Source organism: Zeugodacus cucurbitae, chromosome Y (genome assembly GCF_028554725.1).
Source record: "Zeugodacus cucurbitae isolate PBARC_wt_2022May chromosome Y, idZeuCucr1.2, whole genome shotgun sequence".
Taxonomy (NCBI): domain Eukaryota; kingdom Metazoa; phylum Arthropoda; class Insecta; order Diptera; family Tephritidae; genus Zeugodacus; species Zeugodacus cucurbitae.
Genome location: NC_071673.1, coordinates 1,058,919 through 1,068,070, shown reverse-complemented (window position 1 = coordinate 1,068,070; position 9,152 = coordinate 1,058,919).

Genomic DNA, 9,152 nt, shown 5'->3' with positions numbered 1-9,152 from the left:
ATTCGCGAATCCATCGCCTCCAAAATCGAGCGGCCAACTCGGAGGACATACGAAATTGTTTATTCAGTAAAGAAGGATGATCCACATCGCGGCCGTTCTTTTCTCTTATACCGCTCGAATTTCCGAGAAGAAAATGATTAGGTGTTAAAGCCTCATTGTCATGCGACTCCAGCGGGACATAAGTGAGCGGACGCATGTTAATGATATTTTCGACGTCGGCTAATGTGGCTCTCAGTACTTCTTCTCTGAGACCGTCTTTTGGTAATATGTCCATTAATACTGATTTTATCGATCGGACCATACGCTCCCACGCTCCGCCCATATGCGGTGATGCTGGTGGTATCAAAGTCCACTCGATGTTGGGATATTTTTCCATCAGCGTATCAGATGATATCTTTTCAATTTCCTCAGCTAGTATACGACTAGCGCCTCTAAAATTAGTGCCATTATCCGACATGATTCGCCGTGGAACTCCCCGTCGCGATATAAACAATTTTAGAACTAAGAGAAACGAATCTGTCGATAGTGATGGTGATATCTCAATATGTACTGCACGTATAGTCATGCAGGTTAAAACAACTCCCCACCGCTTCTCATGTCTTCTGCCAACCGTCACGTCAAAGGGTCCAAAATAATCGACTCCAGTGTAAGCAAAGGGATGAGTGAATGCCGCCAGACGCTCCGCGGGTAACTTTCCCATCTCTGGTGGAGTCGGCGTGGCCCGCCGATTACGACATTGTTGACATTTCCGTGCTACAGCTCGTACTAAAGCTCGTAGACAACTTATACAAAATCGCTGCCTCATCTCATTCACCGCTTGTACAGGTATCATCGTGAAGAAATGTCTGAGTAATTGGGTTTCTTGCTGTAGTTTTCATAATTAAGCGAAGAAACCGAAGAATGCACATCTGTACAGAGCGAAGTTTTTCCCATTTACTAAATCGTTTAGGGTCTGGTTGGGAATCATTGATTTTGTTTGGATCCATTGCCATGTGTTGTATTATTTCCGTTACAGTTTGTGGCTCTTTGAATCCGTATGCTGGCCAGAGGGTTTCTGATAGGTTTAGAAACTCAGGCCCCGTGAACCATCTCCCTGAGTTATTAAATTCAAAATTGTTGTGCCACTTGGTGCCATCGTCAGCTACGTTGTCCTTCGTCGGCACATACCGCCACTCATTGATTTGCGAATCCTCTAAGATTTCACCAATGCGTACGGCTACGAACTGGTTAAACTTTCGGGCGTCTGACCTTATCCAATATAGTACGTCTTTCGAGTCACACCAAAAGATCCGACGGTTAACGCATATGGAGAGCTCCTGTCCAATAAACTTAGCTAGACGAAGTCCTAAAATAGCTGCCATCAGCTTAAGCCTCGGCACCGATAGTGGCTTCAACGGAGCAACTCGTGTCTTGGATGCAACGAGGCTGCAATTAACTTTGCCAGCCATAGTTGAACGTAGAAAGGCCACAGCTGCATATGATGATATGCTAGCGTCAACGAAGATATGAAGTTGATTGTCGCTGCTGTGACTAGCCAAACTGTAGCATCGTGGAATTCGAACCTTGTCGATACAACGTAGCTTTCGCAGCCATTGCCACCATTCTAACCGTTCCTGTTTGTGTACAGGTTCATCCCAAGTTACACCCGATCGCCATACATCTTGTAGTATCATCTTGGCCTTTACTACAATAAACCCCAGTAGACCCAAAGGGTCGAATATAGTCATCACCACTCGAAGTATTTGTCGTTTTGTTGGAAAGCTGGACTCGTCGAAGACCTCAGGCTTGAACTTTTGAACAAAGGTTAGCTCACCGCTGGTAGGCAACCACCACATACCGAGAACCTTTTGGAGCTCGGATCCTGGTTCTACGAAGCATTTATTGGCTAGCTTGGAATGGCTTGAGAGCGCTCCCAAAACTCGCTTAGAATTAGACAGCCAATTCCGCATCTCGAAACCGCCTTCATTGTGGATGAAGCGAACGTTGGTAGCAAGTCGAATCATTTCGTCCTCATCATCCATACTGTGCAACCAGTCGTCCACAAATGTATTTTGGACAATTGTTGCTACGGCTCGCGGAAGAGTCTTCTCGAATCGTAGAGCGTTCTTATCCTTTATGTAGTTTGCCAAAGATGGAGAACAGTCATAGCGAATACATCAGGACTAATATTAGTATCGCCGTTCCGCCAAAGGAACTGTTGTGCTACCTGGTCCTCTTTTCTCACCTTAATCTGGTGAAACATTTCGCGTATATCTCCACATATAGCCACAGGACGTTCACGAAATCTCAATAGAACACCCACCAATGATCGTAGGAGATCGGGGCCTTTCAGCAATACGTCGTTCAGACTAGTATCACGCACCTTAGCGGCTGCGTCCCATACGATCCTCAATTTGTTTTTGTTGATGTTCATAACTGTGAATATCGGAATGAACCATGATTTGCCTCCTTTCGATATCTCATCGACATTCAATTTTCTGACGTAACCCTTCTCGATGTAGTCATCTATTTTCCCAACTAGAAATTGTTTTAGCTCTGCGTTTCTTTCCATCTTCCTCTCCAGACATTGTAGACGGTTGTATGCCATTCGATATGAGTTGGGCAAGTCAATGTGGTTAAATTTCCACAGGAGGCCTGTTTCCCATTTCTTTAGACTGGCATCATATGAAACCGTTTTCTCCATAATTTCGTATGCACGCTCATCTGCTCTTGACCTAAGTGGTTTGAGGGTAGGAGTGATACCCACTGAGTCTATAGAGAAATAGGCTCGCACTAATTTGTCCATATCATCATATTTGGTGCAGGAGCAAACATGTAGCAAATTTTCATCTGGTGGATAACAGGATTTGTCTTGACCGTATACTGACCATCCTATTTTGCAACGCGCAGCGATGAGTTCGTCACCTTCAGCTTGTCTCACCTCCACTGGCACACAAATTTTGGCCATATTATCCAGGCCTATTAACAAACGTGCCTTGCAGTTAGTGTATGGTAGAATGGGTAGTGATTTCAGGTGTTTGTGTTCATTTAGGGTGTCCATGCTTAGAGTCTGTTGCGGTAATTCGAGGTCGGTGATAATGCGTATGTTGTGCATACTATAACGCTTAGAGTTTTTCTCTCTGGCGGATATTTCACAACTCAGAATTTTGGAGCTCATCTCTTGCTGTGTATCGCCTGTCCATCTCAAGCACAACTCCTCACCAGGACCGTCGAGACCTAGCTGCTCAGACAGCTTACTATCTATCAATGTGCATGACGCCCCTTCATCAATTAGAGCAAAGGTTTCCACTGTAGTTTTCGGGCCATACAGAATGACGGGAATATAACGGAAAATGGCTCTCTTAAACTCACGTTGATGAATCAATATTGTATTTACCCGACTAGTGCTTGTTGGTGCATTTTGACTATGTAGTAGTGTGTTGTGCCCCATGCAACACCCATCTATTCCGCAAACTTGCTTGGATGTGCACCGTCTTACCATGTGGGTTTTAAAACATCGCAGAGTCCTTTATCTTTGATTAACTCTTTCTTCTAAGACGGTGGGTTTTTCATTTAAAGGTGTTACTTGGCTTGCACACGATGCGAGCCCGAATAACCAATCATCAAAGGCCACAATATCCACGCGAGATGTAGATATTCGTCGACGACCCCAGTCTAACCTCATATCCCCTGGGAGTTTCCTCAACAACTCATTAATTAGCATAGGATCGTTAAGATAGTCACTAAGGCCTAACGCCTGCATTGTGGCTCTATAATTTTGCACAGCCAATGCAAGATCGATCAAGTTATTTAGTCGATCGGTTCTCACTGCTGGCATCTGTCTCAGTTTTTGTTGTAGTGTGTTATGAATAATGTCTGGTCCACCGAAAAGCATACGAAGGGTTTCGATGGCTAGATGAACTGTAGATGGCATCATCAGCATTCCCCGGACTGCTTCCAATGCAGCTCCTCGTAGTGACTTTTGTAGTCGAATTAAGTTTTCTTGTTCAGAAAACCCGCAGCGTTCCGTTGACTGCTCGTAGTTTGTTATAAACAGCGGCCACTTCTCTGGTCTTCCAGAGAACGTTGGTAGAACTTTGCTTATCGCCTGTCTTGTCGCTATATGTGATGGGCTCAAACTCGCATCAGTATTGTTCCGAACCTGTCTCCATGTACTGTCGTTGACGGGCGCATAAGCTCCATGTGGTTGCCCGAAACAGTTGCGTGCAGGGACGAATGGTGTATGTAGTGTGGCAGCACTGCACCCACCTGCTAGAGACGAGATAGGAGGTAGTTGTGCGGTTTGATAGACCATGCCTCCATAAGTGGACGTATGAACGGAGCTCATCGGTGCGTGGTGGCTCTGACCGAATAAGCAGGCAGATGGATGAGTCAACGATGAGCTTATTGGTACGTGTTGGCTCTGACCGAACACGCAGGCAGATGGATGAGCAAACGTTGAGTTCATCTGGGGTCCACCGATAATAGAGGCCATCTTGTCATAAGACCCAGAGTGGTTACGTCCGGTAGGTACGCTCGAATATGCATATGGCTGATTCATGGTCAAGCTCACCCCTCCGGACTCAAATGGTAGCGATGTATATGACGACGCTTGATATAGATCATGTGACTGATTTTGAACAGGTGCGAACACCGAAGTCGCAGCAGCAGTTGTGGAAAAAATAGGTGAAAAATTAATTTGCGTCGTATCAATATTTGATATACTTAATCTTGATGACTGTGTCCCAGTTAGAGCGTTACCCACATGTAGCGGTGATTCCATATAACTGTCATGTGCACCGGTAAATGGGGGCACGCTCCCATCAATAACGGCACCATCCAGATTCCGTAAGTCAGTCATAACGGGTCAGCAAATGGTACTCCGTACTCCACGAATAAGTATATGTTAATTAATTTGAAGCGTAAATTTCCACGATTTCAGAACAATTATTCCAGGAATTGTTCACACATGTTTTATACACAATTATTTTATAATTGTGCACAATTATTTTAGAATGTTGGCGGGTGGCAGAGTTAAACACGGATTTTAAGCGGTTTCGTATTATATTTAATTTCAGTTACAATTTTAGTTCAAATACAATATATACATTTACGCGCGCTAAAATAATTGTGCTTCTTGTAGTCGTATGTACCACTCCGCCAACGAATTAAAAAGGAATGAGACAACGCAAAAGGGCAAGCTTAAGGCGGAGTCGAACATACTATGAATAGCGGGACATACATCTACAAGGTCGCGTTTTTGTGTACATTAACAATGTAATAGATCAGCAGTGCTGCATTTTAATGTAGATGTGTAATTTTTTGATATATTGACAAAGTTGCATTTTAGTAAATAAAATGCTTTGAATTTTAATTAGATAACTTATATAATTATTTTTTGTTGAGCGCCAACAAGCATATTTACTTAAAACCTTCAATTTCCCATTTTCTCAAGTTTATGTTTAAAGTTCACATTCCTGTAAATTCATATTTAATACAATATATATATATATTCCATTAACTTATGCATTCACAAATAGAACAATATAGTATACATACTCACAATAACTAATTATACAGTTTCTCAGATTTATATTTATGATTATTGTTCACTTTCTTGTAGAACCACATATAAAATTTATTCCAAAATTAATAACTTTACATCTCCTTATATATTATGTTTAAGATTCACTTTATTGTAAATTATACATTGACAAATAGGAAATATAGCATATTTACTCAAAAAAAATTACTTAACAATTTCTCTGTAAACTGAATATCGATAAATTGAACAATGTATCGCATTTATTTAAAATCAATGTCTTTATATCTCATCTCGAAAACATAAATTATGCATTTTCTTAGATTTATCTATAAAGTTCACATTCTTGTGAAATTAATATCGACAAACAGAACCATGTATTAGAATTATATAACATCAAACATTTTACTTAACTTATAAACTTATATTTAAAGAACACTTTCTTGTAGATTTACTCAAAATAATTAAAATAAAATAATAAATGTAAAACAAAAATGTATTCTCAGATTTATATTTAGATTTCAACTTCTTCACAAGATAGCATACTTACTCAAAATAACTAACATCAAAAACGTTATGTCATCGAAATCATTAATTATCCAGTTTCTCAGATTTATGTATAAAGTTCACATTCCTGTTAAATAAATATCGACAAATAGAACATTATATCACATATATATATTCATTTAACTTATACATTCACAAATAGAACAATATAGCATAAACCCCAAAATAACTAATTATGCAGTTTCTAATATTTAATTAATTAAACTTATTACATTTACATCTCTACTTGTTTAATTTAATAACTTTACATCTGTATATATATTATGTGTAAGGTTTACATTTTCCCAGGTATGTTTTAATTACTCCTTCCTGAAAATTTACTTTGAATACAATATATTATATATATGTGTATTCACTTAACTTATACATTCACAAATAGAAAAATGTAGCATACATACCCATAATAACTAATTATGCAGTTTCTAATATTTAATTTATTAAAATTATTGCATTTAAATCTCTACAGGTTAATGAGTATATTTCACTTTCTTGTAGAACCATATATAAAATTTATTCAAAAATTAATAACTTTAAATCTGTATATACATTATGTTTAAAGTTCACTTTCTTGTAAATTATACATTGACAAATAGAACAATAGCATATTTACTTAAAACCTTCAATTTCTCATTTGCTCACGATTATGTTAAAAGTTCACCTTCCTGTAAATTCATATTTAATACAATATATATATATATACAATTAACTTATATATTCACAAATAGAACAATATAGCATACAAACTTACAAAAATTAATTATGCAGTTTCTCAGATTTATATTTATGATTATTGTTCACTTTCTTGTAGAACCATATATAAAATTTCTCTGAATATATTTATGTTTAAGGTTCACTTTCTTGTAAATTATACATTGACAAATAGAACAATCATAGAACAATAGAATCATATTTATTTAAGTACTCCTTCCTGTAAATTCATTTTCTTATAAATTGTACAATGACAAATAAAACAATATAGCAAATTTATTAATTTCATTAAGTATTTCTTGTAAAATAAATATCGACAAAAATATTCCCATATATCACATTTATTTAAAATCAACAACTTTCCATCTATTCAGATTTATGTTTAAATTTCGTTTTCTTGTATATTTTACATTGACAAACAGAAAAATATAGCATATTTACTCAAAATAATTAAAATAAAATAATAAAGCAAATGTATTCTAGATTTATATTTAGAGTTCAAATTCTTCAAAATATAGCATACTTACTCAAAATAACAAACATCAAAAGCGTTATGTCATCGAAATCCAGTTTATCAGATTTATGTATAAAGTTCCCATTCCTGTTAAATAAATATCGACAAATAGAACAATAGCATATTTATTTAAAATCTTTTATTTTACATTTTCTCAGATTTATGTTGAAGTTCACCTTCCTGTAAATTCACTTTCGATACAATATATATATATTCAATTAACTTATACATTCACAAATAGAACAATATAGTATACGTAGTCACAATAACTAATTTTGCAGTTTCTCAGATTTATAATTATGATTATTGTTCACTTTCTTGTAGAACCATATATACAATTTATTCTAAAATTAATAACTTAAGATCTGTACATATATTAGGTTTAAGATTCACTTTCTTGTAAATTATACATTGCCAAATAGAACAATAGCATATTTACTTAAAATCTTCAATTTCCCATTTTCTCAAGTTTATGTTTAAAGTTCACATTCCTATAAATTCATATTTATTACAATATATATATATTCAATTAACTTATACGTTCACAAATAGAACAATGTAGCATACATACTCTCAATAACTAATTATGCAGTTTCTCAGATTTATATTTATGATTATTGTTCACTTTCTTGTAGAACCATATATAAAATTTATTCAAAAATTAATAACTTTACATCTACTTATATATTATGTTTATGGTTCACTTTCTTGTAAATTATAGATTGACAAATAGAACAATAGCATATTAACTTAAAATCTTTAATTTTACTTTTTCTCAGGTTTATGTTTGAAGTTGACCTTCCTGTAAATGCTCAATATCATAAATTATGCATTTTCTTAGATTTATGTATAAAGTTCACATTCTTGTGAAATTAATATCGACAAACAGAACCATGTATTAGAATTATATAACATCAAACATTTTACATCTGTTCACGTTTATGTTTAGTGTACAGTTTCTTGTAGATTGTACATTGACAAATAGAAAAATATAGCATATTTACTCAAAATAATTAAAATAAAATAATAAATGTAAAATGAAAATGTATTCTCAGATTTATATTTAGATTTCAACTTCTTCGAAATATAGCATACTTACTCAACATAACTAACATCAAAAACGTTATGTCATCGAAATCATTAATTATCCAGTTTCTCAGATTTATGTATAAAGTTCCCATTCCTGTTAAATAAATATCGGCAAATAGAACAATAGCATATTTACTTAAAATCTTCAATTTCCCATTTTCTCAAGTTTATGTTTAAAGTTCACATTCCTGTAAATTCACTTTCGATACAATCTATATATAAAAAATGAAATGGTGTATAGTTGTAACGCTAAAACTCAAAAACGGCTGAACCAAATAAAATACTTCCTTTGGGAGATTTGTTTGTTATTACCACGCGCAGGTCATGTCTTAAAATCAGAACAAAATATTAAGGGGGCGTGTCACCTCCCATACAAATTGAATTTTTCAAGTCGAATATCTTCAAAAGTGTTTAAGGTAGCACATGAAAATTGGTACAGAGCTACAGGATAACAACACCACTCTCACCTATAAAACCGGGGGCTATCGAATAAGGGGGCGTGGTACCTCCCATACAAACTAAATTTTTTAAGCAGAATATCTCTGAAAGTGTTCAAGGTAAGGACCTGAAAATTGGTACAGACCTATATGGTATCAAAAGCCTTCTTACACATAAAAGAAGGGGTAATCCGAAAAGGGGGCGTGGCACCTCCTATACAAACTGAATTTTTCAAGATGAATATCTTTAAAAGTGTTTAAGGTAGGAACATGAAAATTGGTATAGAGCTATAGGAAACAACACCACTCTCACCTA